This window comes from Rattus norvegicus, chromosome 1 (assembly GCF_021556685.1).
Source record: "Rattus norvegicus strain SHRSP/BbbUtx chromosome 1, alternate assembly SHRSP_T2T, whole genome shotgun sequence".
Lineage (NCBI taxonomy): Eukaryota > Metazoa > Chordata > Mammalia > Rodentia > Muridae > Rattus > Rattus norvegicus.
Window position 1 is genome coordinate 271,265,436 of NC_141534.1, and position 14,019 is coordinate 271,279,454.

At 42.9% G+C, this 14,019-nt stretch overlaps 1 pseudogene; it reads left to right on the forward strand.

Annotated features, from left to right (window-relative positions):
• Nucleotides 1–3,495: 3,495 nt before the first annotated feature.
• LOC148007952 (pancreatic triacylglycerol lipase-like) lies at nt 3,496–13,326 on the forward strand (annotated as a pseudogene).
• The last annotated feature ends 693 nt before the right edge of the window (nt 13,327–14,019 follow it).

Genomic DNA, 14,019 nt, shown 5'->3' on the forward strand with positions numbered 1-14,019 from the left:
ATTGGCATTTGAGCAGTGAAGAGGGATGTTTGACTGTGGCAAAACTATGTTCTCAAAAAACGCGCAGATTCGCTTCCTGTCCTAAAACCACCTCTGTGCTCGCTCACACCTGAGCACTCTTCAGATCAAGTCTGTACTCATGCGACCCCAGAACACTGGCCTTCTGTGTGCCGACACAAACAGGTCTGCTGAAGTCGCTGGGAGGAGTGAGTGCCTCCAGAGCAGGTCTGCTACTGTCCATGAACCCACAGTGAAAGCTCTCTGACCTCCACACCTTCATAAGAAAACAGCCAGACCTCCCACAGAGATGAAGTGGATTGGATTTGAAAGTGCATACCTGAGGAAACTTCACTAAAATGTAGGCATGCTGATTTCCCTTCTCTAACTTGATATTGGATAACTGACTGTCATTTCACCTTCAGGGGCTGAAGCCCTTGTGTTTAGTGAGATGGCATTCTGAAGACTCAGAGCACTAGCAACCTTTTGTAGCAGCAGAATTTCCTTCTCAGGGAACTTTGGGATCTGAGGTCAACATGTCCTCTTTCCCATGGGCCTTGGTCATGGCCAAGCCAGATAAGAGGGCTAACACGGACTCTCTGAAGGCTGGGCCCCTTGCGGGTTATCTGGCCACACAGGTGTCTCAAGCCCTTTATTTTCCCTCACCTGAAGTTGGGTATCACAAAGCTGTCAGAATCAAGGTGTTGTGTAAGAGAAGAATTACCTCCTGTGCAAACAGAGTTATTTGATTAGAACTTCATGAGACACCAGAATAGCATAACTGTGTGCTCAACGTAAGTTGAGTGACTGAGTAAATGTTATGAAGCTGCAAGGCCTCTGTCCTGAGCTGCTTTGGGAAAAGCATTCAAGTTTTCAGTCCAGGCTTTTGTTTAAGTGTGCAAGTGGCTATGAAGAGTTATTTGGAGTAATCTGCTGTGGGATGGTGCAGGCAGTTGTTACTAGAGCCAGCATACACAGCACATTGCTTCCCAGGTTCATTCTTTCTTGGTTTGCTCATTTATTCAACAGTGACTTGAGGGCCTGATGTGCAGCAAGCACTCAGACACAAGTTCTGCTGTGTCAACGTGTTCCCTACAATTCTATCCTTCATTTATAATTACAGATAAGTCCCATGTCTTTGTAGCCTAGCACCCAGGGTGATGGATCTTAAGTGAGGAAAGTGCTTTGGGTGGCAACCAAAGGAAAGCTAATGAAGTCACCTGAGGGAGAAGAGCACAGGCCCAGAGACTCAGGACAGGGTTGGGATGAGGCAACATTCCCCTGTGGAATCTCTCCCTGTGCCTTGTTTTAATGTTTCCTTTGCCAAACTTTCTAAGTACACACACACACACACACACACACACACACACACACACACACACACACACTCACACACACACACTGCATGCACACACACACGCGCACACATAAATACACTGCACACACACAGACACACACATACTGCACATACACACATAAATACACTGCACACACACACAGCACACACACAACATACATGCACATACACACACATATACATATACACATAAATACACTACATACACATACAAAAACCACACACATATACATACATGCACACACAAACACACATACATACATACACACAAACACACATACATACAAACACACACATACACACACATAGACCATACACACACACATACACACACTGCACATACACATACATATACATATACTCACACATATACATACATTGCACACACATATCCTGCACACACATACAAAGACCACATAAACACACAAACACACACATACACACACCACACATACACAAAAAACATACACACACATACATAGACCACACACATACACATTCTACACACACACACACACACACACACACACACACACACATAATCTTTAAAATTTGGGGGCCTGCAGAGATGGCCCTGATCTTAAGAGTATTAGGTACTCTTCCAGAGGACCCAGGTTTGGTCCCAATACCTGTATGGTGTCTAACAACTCTCTCTATGTTCAGGAGAATCTAGCATCCTCTTCTGGCCTTCACAGAGACTGTATGCCCTTGGTATACAGACATATATGCAGGCAAAACACCCAGATATGTAAAATAAAAGTGAGTAAAGTTTAAAAGAAACTTAGCTTCATTTTAACTAACCTGTCACAAATTGAAAATATCCAGTTGTTTTCTATCAGACATCTTCTTAGGACAAATTCCCAGGCCACTTTTCCCAAAGCTTTCTACTTCTTCTTTCTTTGTCTCAGTCACTGTTCTACTGCTATAAAGGGACACCAAGATCAAGGCAACTCTTCTGTAGGAAAGCATTTAATTTGGGACTTGTTTATGGTTTTAAATGTTGTATCTGTTATCATCACTGAGGAGAGCATGGCAACGCACAGGCAGACATAGCTGCTAAAGAAGTAGTTGAGAGCTACATCCTGATCCACTGAGAGAGTTCACCCCCAAGTGATGTACTTCCTTGAACTATGCCACACCTCCCAATCCTTTTCAAGCTGTGCCACGCCCTGATGACTAACCATTCAAATAGCTGAGCCTACAGGGGACCATTCTTATTCAAACCACCACACTCTTATCAATGTGGCTGACTAACCACTCCACTGTGTTCTTAGCAATTCATAGGATTCCTTTCATTTCTTATCTGTTCCTTGTGCTTGTTATTCTTGAGAAATTGTCAAGTACTTTGGAGTATTGGTGGAAGCCACCGTTTGATTTTCTAGAGGGTTTGTGTCCTCTGAAGGATAGCTTCTCATTTCTGTGTTTGAGAGGATGAAAAGGTAACAGAAGAACCATGTGTGTGCTGGTTCACGTGATTATTTAAATCTGTGGGAATTGGCCATACATTGAGAGTCCTGGTTATTGAACTATAAACTAAGAAGGAGGTGACAAGAGCCTTCTCTGCAGTAAAAAAGACAAATACTGTATTTCTCTTTCATAGGCAGAACCTAGTTTCAAATGGTTAGATATATGTGGCTGGGGGTAGTAATGTGAATAGAAGAAACAGACCCAGAAAGGACCCTTTGTAAAGGTTAAATGAACATGCTCTGTGGGTGAGAGGGAGAACAGTATAAAACATAGAACACTAAAGTAGAAGTGGGAAATGAGGGTAAAGGGGGGTGGAGAAATGGGAGGTGTGGGAGGGAGGGATCTGCCAAAATAGAGCACATATATAAATAAAGTTGGAAACTAATTTTTAAATTGATAAAATAATTAATTCTTTTACAAAAAGAGTGGTTCTGAGCAGCACACAGCACACGGGTCGAGAACATGCCAAATCTAGCACTTTCTCATCTTCCCACGGACACCTTGGAACGCTCAGCCTCCCGTATCAACCTGGGCTTATCTGAGATTAAACTTAGAAGTGCGTCCTTGGAGCCTCTCTCTTCTCGAGCCGCTTTTCCATGACACTGCTCAGAAAGATAAGGCTCGCCTATAAAAGGACATCTCAGTGTTTCCCTCCTCGTCCATAGAACCCGACGGATCCGCCACGGTGAGTCAGGAACCCGATTTGTAGACTCATGTGTTAGCTTGCATCTTGTGTCCATCAGACTCAGCCATGTTTTTGCCTCTGTGCAGATGCTGATGCTGTGGACATTTGCAGTGCTGCTGGGAGCAGTAGCTGGTAAGAAAAGATGTGTGTGGAGGTGGGAGAGCCTCACTGTGTGGGTCTCCCCAAGGCTGTGAGAGCCGGGTGCGAGCCGTGATGAGGGTGAGGATGAGGAGACAAATGGGTTTGATGGAGTCCGATCTCAAGCAGGCTGTGTTGTCAGAGGAAACCCCCATGGCCTGGTCAAGTGAATCACAAACACCCAAATAAACCAAATGAGAATAAATGTGTAGTACGCCTACTTTCATTCTTTTCTCAAAAAATATTCTGATAAACATTTGATTTTTTAACATTAACATTTACCTTCAGAGACCAACAATCCTAACTCGGATCTGAGAAAGAGGGGTTCAAACCCTTCTCATCAACTAACTATCACCCTAACAATAATCCATAATCCATCCCCTTCTGAGTTTTGGTGTCTCGATCTGTGGAATACAGTGAAATCTCTCTCAAGATGACAGTGATGCTTAGGTAAAGAAAATCATCTTGTCCAGCATCAGGTACGGAGTCCTATTTAGAGAAACACCTTCCTCCACTGATGTTAGTACTCTAACTTGGTCACTAATCTGGTTTTAGTTCTGCTCCAGACTCCCTTCACAGACTGGCATGCCAGCCTACAGCTGTGTTAAATCGTAGACGGTTTATCTGTGAGGGATGTCTTTATCGCAGGAATCCAGGATGGTCCTCAAACATAGTAAGCCAAAATGGAGATACAAAGTTTGGCTCTGGGATGAAACTTAATGTTTCCACCTTAAGTCCAAAGCCGCATGATGGCTGTGTGTTGTTGAGAACCTACACACACACACACAGAGCAAACATAAGGAACAGGACACCGAGGCACTTTGATGTCTGGGTATTAGTGGACAAACAGTTGAGTCTAGAAGTTGGAATGAGTACCCCCGTGGGGCTAGGCAGAGACATGAGGGGAACACCAGGTTCCCTGAAGCAGAAGTGAGGACCAGTAGGTTGTCTGCAGCAGGAGCATTGTTCCCTGAGACTGTGTGAGCAGAAGAGTGTTTGGGAAAGCAGAGGAGGAAAATATGCCCCAAGGTGAAATTTAACTCATATTTTGCCTGAGAGACCCTTAAAAGAACATTCTGGTTAAACTAACATCCTTGAAACATTGAGTGGATTTAGGATGAGAAGTCTGCTATGGTAGACTCTGCTGCTTCACTGACGGTTCTCCAAATGGAGGAACCTTGGAACCATCTCTAGAGTGTTGGCTTGGTCTCCAAAAGTGGTCAACACCTGCTTCCTCCTGTACACTCATGAGAACCACAATAGTTACCAAGTAAGAGGACTCACGGATCTTTAGGACTTGGCTCCATCTTTTAGGTAATAGGGACATATTTAGACTTGTTTTACGTTTCTTTAAAAGAATACTACAGAGAGTAAGTTATTTAAAATGTGATGTTTATATAGCTCACAGATGTAGAAGAAGGGGACTCTAGGATCAAAGGTGTAGACTCTCAAGGCCCCTGGTTGAGCACTTTCACACCACACCACAGTATTGTGAACAGCATCACGTGGTGGGACGCATGTAAGACAGAAGTGAAGAAGAGTAGATTAAGGTACTATGTAGTGACAATTTTGAAAGCACTCAAATATTATGAGAATGTGTTTTTGTTCAAATCCCAGGTGTGGGATATGAGGCTGCCTCGGATTGGCCACAGCAGCTGACTGTGATTTGCCTTGCTCTTTGGCGGGCATGATTTTGCCAGCTGCGGATTGTTTCTTTGATTTTGTGACATTTAGAACTCTAGGGACTTTACAGAAAGTATATAAATGCTGGGGCCCTCAGAGGCAGGTAGCTTCTTGACTAGTTGCTGTTGGCCACAATTTGTTAAGTAGTTATGCACGAACATGAAAGAAGAAATTAGACATCCTGGCTGTGAAGCTCAAACTTGCCCCAAGGGACTCCACATCCCTAATCAGCAGGAAGTAGTCTAACGAGGTTGCCTGCTTCCTTTCTAGTCTTTTTTATCTCCTGTCTAGTGTTGGGTTGGAAAGGTGGAACAAAAGAAGAGCCCACAAAGTCTTAAGACTGGCTACAGAGAGCCTACTCTTGCACTTTGCCAACCCACTCCTCTAATGCTAGCAATAATCTTCTCAGGAAGGCACAGGACTTGTGACCTAATCATCCATTAGCAGCTCTCATTCTTAACATTGTGTCAGTGACAATTAAAATTCCAACTATTCAAACCGTGTCAATAATTCCATCCTGAGTCCTGACTTCTCCAAATCCATGCCCTTCTCCCATATACAACGTACCCTTTCTCCCCAGTAGCCCTATCTTAACACATCCCTGAATTCTCTCCAAGTCCAAAGCTCAAAGCCTGATCAAAATCAGATGAAGGTAAGATTCAAGGCATGATTCATCCTCAGACAAAGTCCTTCAGTCCTGAGCATGTGAGAGTAAAACAAGATGTCTACTTGCAAAGTACATTTATGGGACAGGTATAGAACGATGTTTCTGTTTGGAACAGAAGAAATATGCCAGAAAGGGAAGACTAACCACCTCTAAGTATATCCACGCTGAGTAGGGATGATAACATTAAACTCAAAAACAACTTGTGCTCTACAAACTACCTCCAGAATATTCTAGGTAAGGGCTGGGCTTCCAACTGTTCTTACTGTTTTGAGGGCGCAATCCATACAGAAGCTCTCATAGACTTGGGCCTCACACATCTTCTGGACTGGTGTGAGCATGCTGCCAGTTCTGAGGTCTCAGGGACTCCTGTCTCAGGTATTGCCCTGGGGAGGGCAGGGCAAGGGTCTCTGTAGGGTTCTAACTTATACTATAGTATGTCTTCATTCCCAGGCTATCCCAGCTATCTCTCACATCTAGATGGAAGTTTATGCCTCCCAGCTCTTGCTTTCTGTGAGACTGAGGAGAATATTATATGTGTATAACCAAGATTTACTGAGTGTGCCCTCCAGAGGGGAATGGCCTGAGTCATACTTGAGCCACATGTAAACTCCTATAGAGACCCCTGAGACTTAGTGCAGCATAAATCAGCAAGGCCATGATGGTGGTCCTGGCCCACCTCTTTTAATCATTTGTCCTATGAGAGGAGACACAGACTCCAAAATCTTGTGGATGTCCTGGACTCTTCCCTCATTCTAATGAATGCCAGCTGACTTCCCCAAGTTGTAATCATCCCCTTGGAAAGCTATTACCGGGCCCACACCTGTTCTGCTCTAAGGCCACCCTTTAATCCTTCAAATGCCTGGGCTGCATGTTTTCTCAGTCTCTCTGTTTTGCTTTGCTTTTTGATATAACTTCTACCTTGAAATTATTTATTTTCTTTCATATACTTACGCAGTGAAAAGCATCCATGTAGACACCTGAATGCCTTGCTTCCTTGATGTTTCATGTGCCAAATAGTTGCTTTTAAGTTCTGTAATTTATAAAACCCTAAAGCATGAACACATTTCAGCCAAGTTCGTTATAACAATGAAACAAAGACAGTCCTCTCTCAATTTACCATGCACCACTGTTCATTTCTATTTGATACCTCATGAAAATGACCTTTCTGCCCACATTTCCATCAGCGCACTGATCATAACCATTTTAGCAGTCTCTAAAAAAGTGTCACATCTCTACCACTGTCATTACCTTCTTTCAGAGTTCTCACTAATGCTATTCTGATGCTCCATTCTTGGTAAAATGGGGTCATTTTGACTCTGCTTCTCTGTACTAAGTTCCAAAGCAGCACCCACATTTTTGGGTGGTTATTGTAATAACCCCACTCCTGGGTCCAATTTCCTGTCTTAGTCATTTTGGAGGGGGAAGGACGAGAGTGGTATAATAGCATCATTAGCTTTGTGAATTATGAAATAAATACATTTATTTGGCTCAAAGTTCTGGAGTCTAGGGAGCTCAATATTCAATATGTGAACTGGTGAAAGTTTTCCTGTTGCACCACAAATGAGACATTGGGGGGTGAGGGAGATGGAGAGGGATGGGGCAGGAGGGTGTGAATGTACCCTTTTATGAGGTGCTCATTCCCACAATAACTAAACAGCCCTACAATTCACTCCTAATAGCTGTGCACAATCACTTCTTAAAGGTCCTACTTCTTCCTGTCATCTAAATGGAAGGTGGAAGTCATGTGTTTCCAAAATGATATTTAAGTCATAGTAGAAAATAAGTCTGAGGATAATTAATCAATTGCACTTTTGTAGACTTTCAAGGGAAGTTCTTAACTTTTTCCGTATTGATTCATATTTCCCATTAGTATATATAACACATAGGCACACACACACACACACACACACACACACACACACACACACACAAGCTTCTACTATGTGCAGAAAAGAGCCTCATTATCAGTATTATACTGGCCATATAACATCAAAGTAAGTAGCTATGCAATTTTTTGTGTCGACTTAAAGGCACCAACTTCATGGTTTAGCTATAATGTGAGAGTTCTTACTTTCAAGGATCTCAAATTCTAATAGTTTCTGCCTACCTGCCACCTACCAGAAGAAACTTGGCCTAAAATACTTTTGCAAACAAGCAATCACTACATATCAAGTATCAGAATTGGCAAGGTCAATTTCAAAACAAACAGAAAAACCCACTTCTTAATTCACAGATTCAGACAAGACTGGAGACAATTGACTGCTCAATATCTGTGAGGTGAGGGCAGGTACTCACTTAATGGAGGAGGTGGGGGTGCCAATCTCAGAAGGGAGCCGGCCCTGCACTGAGAAAAAACATTGGTTGCCATATCACCTGAACCTGGACTATCACAGGAGAGGGAGGAGGAGATGGACACAATGGTCCAGGGACAGTCAGGACATTGAGGTTGGTGAGTGGCCTAAATGGTAGCCATTGACAACACATCCAGGGTCAGTTCTGGCTTTAACAGGAGAAGCTGCCATGTGCATCTCCCAGGAGACCAAGGAGCCATTTGTTTTCTGACCTTGAAATTTCCATATGAAGACCTAAGGACTCCATTCACATAGACCTTTTCTTTTGGTTTTCACTAAGTGCCCTGACGGGTTCTGGTAGCCATGCTGAGAAATACTGTGGAGGTTTTCATGGCTGGCTTTTGATGATTTTGCACACACACAAAAAAAAATCTATTTTTCCTTAGTTTGTTTCTGGCTTTGTTTCCAGTGATAATGAACACTGGGAAGACAAAACCAGATAGAATGTTTCCTTAGTGGCTGAGAAACAGTATGTTGGCTTGGTCACTCATGAATGTCAGGACATAGATGGCTGATGGTGCTCTCCTGTGAGGTAAATTCAATGACACAGAGTACAGTATGCTGACCCAAAGCCAGACTAGATTTCCAGCATGGAAAAGCTTGCTCCAATCCTCCTTACTCTGTCTTCATGTAGAAGAGATCCTTTTGACTTTTACTGAGCACCCACTGTGTGCTGAGAAGTGTTGTACACACTGAGGACACATCATCGAGAGAAATGGGCAGTGTCCTGAGAGCTGTTTAGCAAGGCACAGTGGGGTCCGGAGACATGGAGCTACTCTAAGGAGATGATTCACCATGCCACATCTCCTACATTTTTTTTAAATTAAAAAAAAAATGTCGATGCACCTGCTGCAGTGGAAATCCCAAGAATGCAGTTCCCATGAGGCCCATGTCTCTGGCCTGGAGTCAGTGACAGACCGGAAGAGGAGTTCTATACCCGTTTCTAAGTGCTCTGTTAGTAACCTCGGATTAAAAAAAAATACGTGCGTGATGTTGTCTGGGTAAAGGAGAGAATTTACCCAGTCTTCAAATGTGCCAGCAACAAGTGAAGAATATAAATAAAGAATATTTACGTTCTTGCTGTGCGCCTTTCCCTTCAGAATACATTCCAGGTGGCAAATGCAAATTGCCTCTGTGTGGACTCAGAAGGGGGCTCTTGAACTGGATACACTCAGGCTACGCAGAACTTTCAAATTATAGGTGCAGAAATTACTTATTTGGTTAAGGCCCTTCAGGTAAGTACTTCCTGATTACTTAATAACACGTACCTTTTCCTCTCTCAATCCTCTTACCGAAAGAAAACTGTAGCTATGAGCATTTTCCATTCCAACATATTTTTAGCTAGTTCAGAAGAATAGACCATGTTTAATGTGTACCATGTAGAGCTTCTACACAATTTATACTTCGTTGTGTTCAAGTCAAGGTAAATGCATGTGTCAAGGTGAACATTTCGCCTTGAGTTCCTGGCCTTTGAAACATTTACATTCTATATCCTACGCTTGCCTCACTGGGGAAACCCACCCCGGAAGTTCTACCCTGCTTCTGGCTTAGTGCTCACTGATCAACAGTTTGACCTTCCTCTGCTTTTATGCTTTCTAGACTCTAGTGTTCACAGACCTACCCCTTGGGTTCTACATGACCACCTTCCTTCCAGTTCAGATACAAGTTGGTGGGATCATGTGTTACTTACCCTTCTATGCCTGACATGACATGGGTCTATCTATATTCTTGCAAATGACAGAATGTCACCCGTGTCACGGCCAAGTCACATTCCATTGTGTATAGGTGTCATGTTTTAGTTATTTATTTGTCTTATCAGTTGATTGACACTTAGGGTGTTTCCACTTCTTGGCTGTTAGAAATAATGCTGCATGACATTAGGAACACAGATGCCTTTTGCCACCCTCAACTGTAGAGTTGTTGAGTCACATGGTAATTCTGTTTAACTTTGAGGATGCTCCGTGGTGCTTTCCACAATGACTGTACAGCTTCATATTCTCCCTCACTAGGGCTCTTTTTCTCCTAATCCTTGTCAGCATGCAGTATCTTTGATCTTTCTTTCACTTGCTATTCTTGGTGGAACTAGGTGATAGCTCATCATGGTGTTGATTTTTTTTTTTTTTTCGGAGCTGGGGACCGAACCCAGGGCCTTGCTCTTGCTAGGCAAGTGCTCTACCACTGAGCTAAATCCCCAACCCCCATGATGTTGATTTGTACTTTGCTGCTGAATGTTTTTTCATTTACCCATTGGCTCTCTGTCTTTTGACAGATGTCTATTTGGGTGTGTTGCCCTTTTATAAAATCAGACCATTCTCGTTTTGCTATTGAGTTATTTGAGCACCTCTTCAGCATTGGATATTACCTTCTTGTTGATTTTAGTTTGCAAATATTTTCTTTTGTTCTGTAGGTCTCCTCTCAATGTTACAGAGTCCTTTGTTATGCAGAAACTTTTACAATTGACATTATCCATTTGTCATTTATTGCTTTTGTTTTCTGTGATTTGGGGGTCATATCAAAAATAACTTGTACTTAGACTGCTACCCTGGAGGAAGTATAAGAATTGACATTCTTGGTCTTTGTGGAAGACATGGCCATCCATCTTGTAAACAATGTAAAGCAACCATTATTTGGGTTAACCTGTAAACCTACCTAAGCCCAGAAAGTTTTGTTGTGGTGGTTGTTATTTCACTTAAGGGAATTTATAAGTCTTCTTTGTCCTAGTTTTATTGGTTATTAGATATGATAATGTTGATCTCAGGATTAGCTAGCTACATATTTTTAGAGACGCGCAACAACTGGAAGCTAACCTGTCTGAGTAGCCTAAGACAGAAAATGCTAGCCCTGAATTGGACTTGATAGTTGCTGTGCATTTCCAGTTCTTGCTTCACCATCCCGGGGTAGCAGCTGTTCTTCACTGTATATAATAGAATAGTAAAGTTTCTCCATAAGCCTATTTTTAAGAGCACTGGTCATTTTTGTTTTGTTTTTTTCTGTGAGTTTCCAAGTCTTCAAAAAGGGTAAAAACTAGCACTGGCAAAGAGACATGATGTTCCAGGTGTGGGTGCATGCCTTTAAGAGGCAGGAGAGAAGGGCAGAGGAGAGGGGGGTGGGAAAGGGAGAGTGAGAGGGACAGGGAAAAGGAGAGGGAGAAGGAAAGGGAGGGGGAGGTTGGGGCAGGAGAGACACACAGAGGGGAGATGTCTTGGATAATGAAGTCTGACTTCAGATATTCGCCCTCTACCATTTACCTCATCATCCACAATCTGTGTTTCCATGATAACAGGCATGGCTGGAAAGAGATTGAATGGGGCCATTGGATGAATCACAAGTTGGTCCCAACAACAAAAACAACAAAATTAGACCACTCATGCCTCTGTGAGATTCAAGAGGAAGGCTGGGAAGGAAATCTGGAGCAGGGTTCTTTCTGGCCTGTCAGACTTGGGTGTTCTGTCAGGCCTGGTGACTTGGCAACTGACATTTACTCTTGCGTTACAGTGTCCTCTTTAAAATACAGTTACTGCACCTAAAGTGAGGCTTAGTGACAACCAGAGGCCCTATTCCTTTATTTCCTCCATGCTCAGGCCTTCACAAAAGACAAAGTTCACAAAAAGAATAGGCACCACAGCACTGGCATGTCACCCACAGCTAACATGCATAGAATTATATGAATTCTGTTTCAGTGGGGTGCGTGAGGGATCTGAACCTGTCAGCTTCAGTAATGGGCTGCAGGGAAGAAAAGCGTCCTTTCTCTTTTGTGTGCCACTAACTGTATTTGAACTGCCTTTTTTCATATGCTGACCATTCCAGTAACTTCACGAGGAAGACACTGTCCTGGATCTGAGGCATGGCCACTACAGGAACAACCAATTTCCTCTTCTGTCTTCCAACTTTCTGTGCTGATCTGATGATTCTCAGGTATCCCTGGCTGTCCTGGAAATTGCTATGCAGACCTAACTGGCCTTGAAGACACAGAGATCTTCCTGCTTCCATCACCAGAGTGGGATGCCCAGTAAGCTCTGGGGTTCCTCTTCCCTCCAAACCCTTTGTGCTGGGGTTACAGATGTGGGGTGCTGTACCTCACTTTTATGTGGGTATCAGGGAGCCTAACTCATGGCAAGGATTTTATCCAATGAACCATTCTGTTAGCTCCCCCCTCACTTTTTTTTTAATACTTTAGAAAAGTTAGTTTAGATTGATGGGAGTATCTGGAATTTCTATTTATTTGCTGAAAAGAAGAAGTTTGTCTGGAATGTTCTTTCCTGTCACTCAGTGAACTATTATCCCATTCTGGGGCCTTACTCTCCTGGAGGTTTGTAGTCTGTTGCTCTATCGTGCCCTGTCTCTCATCATCATCCTCTCCTTTGCTGCCAGTAACCAGGGTTCTCTCAGGAACTAAATAAACATCTTTACATAGAAGCAGATCCTATATTCGAGGGAAATCTGCTTTAAATAACAGTAAACAAACTAAAAGCAGATTTTTCTTGAGAAAGTGGAGGCGAGGAAGATGTCATCTCCCTTTTCCTAGGGATTGCAGCCAGTTCTTACACTCAGGCCTGTACCTAATGAAGAAATCTGGATGCACCTGAATACCAAGATAGTTGCTATCACAGCTAATTTGCCTTAGGGTTGGATCCACCTGAACCTTACTTTCAGAATGCTCCTCAAGTTGCCCGATTGGACCTCAATGATGCCCAATTTGTAGACGTAATTCTCACAGATTCTGGCCCCATGATTCCCAACATGGGTGAGTCCCAAAACCCGACTGACTACACATTGGGCATGCACTTTGCGTTAGTGAGAATGTCTTCAGGCATCAATAAGTAACATAAACCTTTCCTTGCTCTTAAAACCTTCTTCAGGATTAAGAATGAGCCAAACTGTGGGTCACTTAGATTTCTTCCCGAATGGAGGAGGAGAAATGCCCAGATGTGAGAAGACTGTTTTCTCAGACACTGGACATGGGTGGAATCTGAGAAAGTAGAACAATCGCAGAGACCAAGGTTTCAGTAGGGAACAAAAAGTGTGCTCTGTGTTAAACTTCTGATGACACACAGCCTTCTCATTTTATACAACAGAGTTCTCTAAAACTACATCCCTTAGATTATAGGTCTCCAAAGGGATGGATAGGAGAAATATAGTTTATTGTCAGCGGACATTTCAAGAATCTAATTCAGAGGGATGGTGCAGTTTAACAATTAAGAGCACAAACTTGCAGTAGAACTGAGTCCAGTGCCCAGCACCTATGCCAGGCAGTTCACAACCACCTGTAATTCCAGGTCCAGGGAATCCATATCCTCTGGCCTTCAGAGCAAAACACACACGCACACACTTTATAATAAATAAAAATGTAAACATTTTAAAAAGACTAATTCAGAAACACTAATCTACATTTATATCTTTCTCTTCTCATTACTTTTCCACTCAACAACATCCAATTATTTTAATCTTAAGCAATGATGACCTTCAGATCACATGTCATACAGACACACTTCATAAATGGTTTTGTACTGTGACCTCCATGAGTGCATGCCCATGAGAGAACTCTATCCCATACCCTGTATCCTTATTTCAGTGATAATCTTGGAAAAATGAGACCTGTCACTGATGTCATGTCTAACTTCACAGGATCTGGTGGCTTTGTGGTCTGTAATCACTTAAGAAGCAACAAGCATTA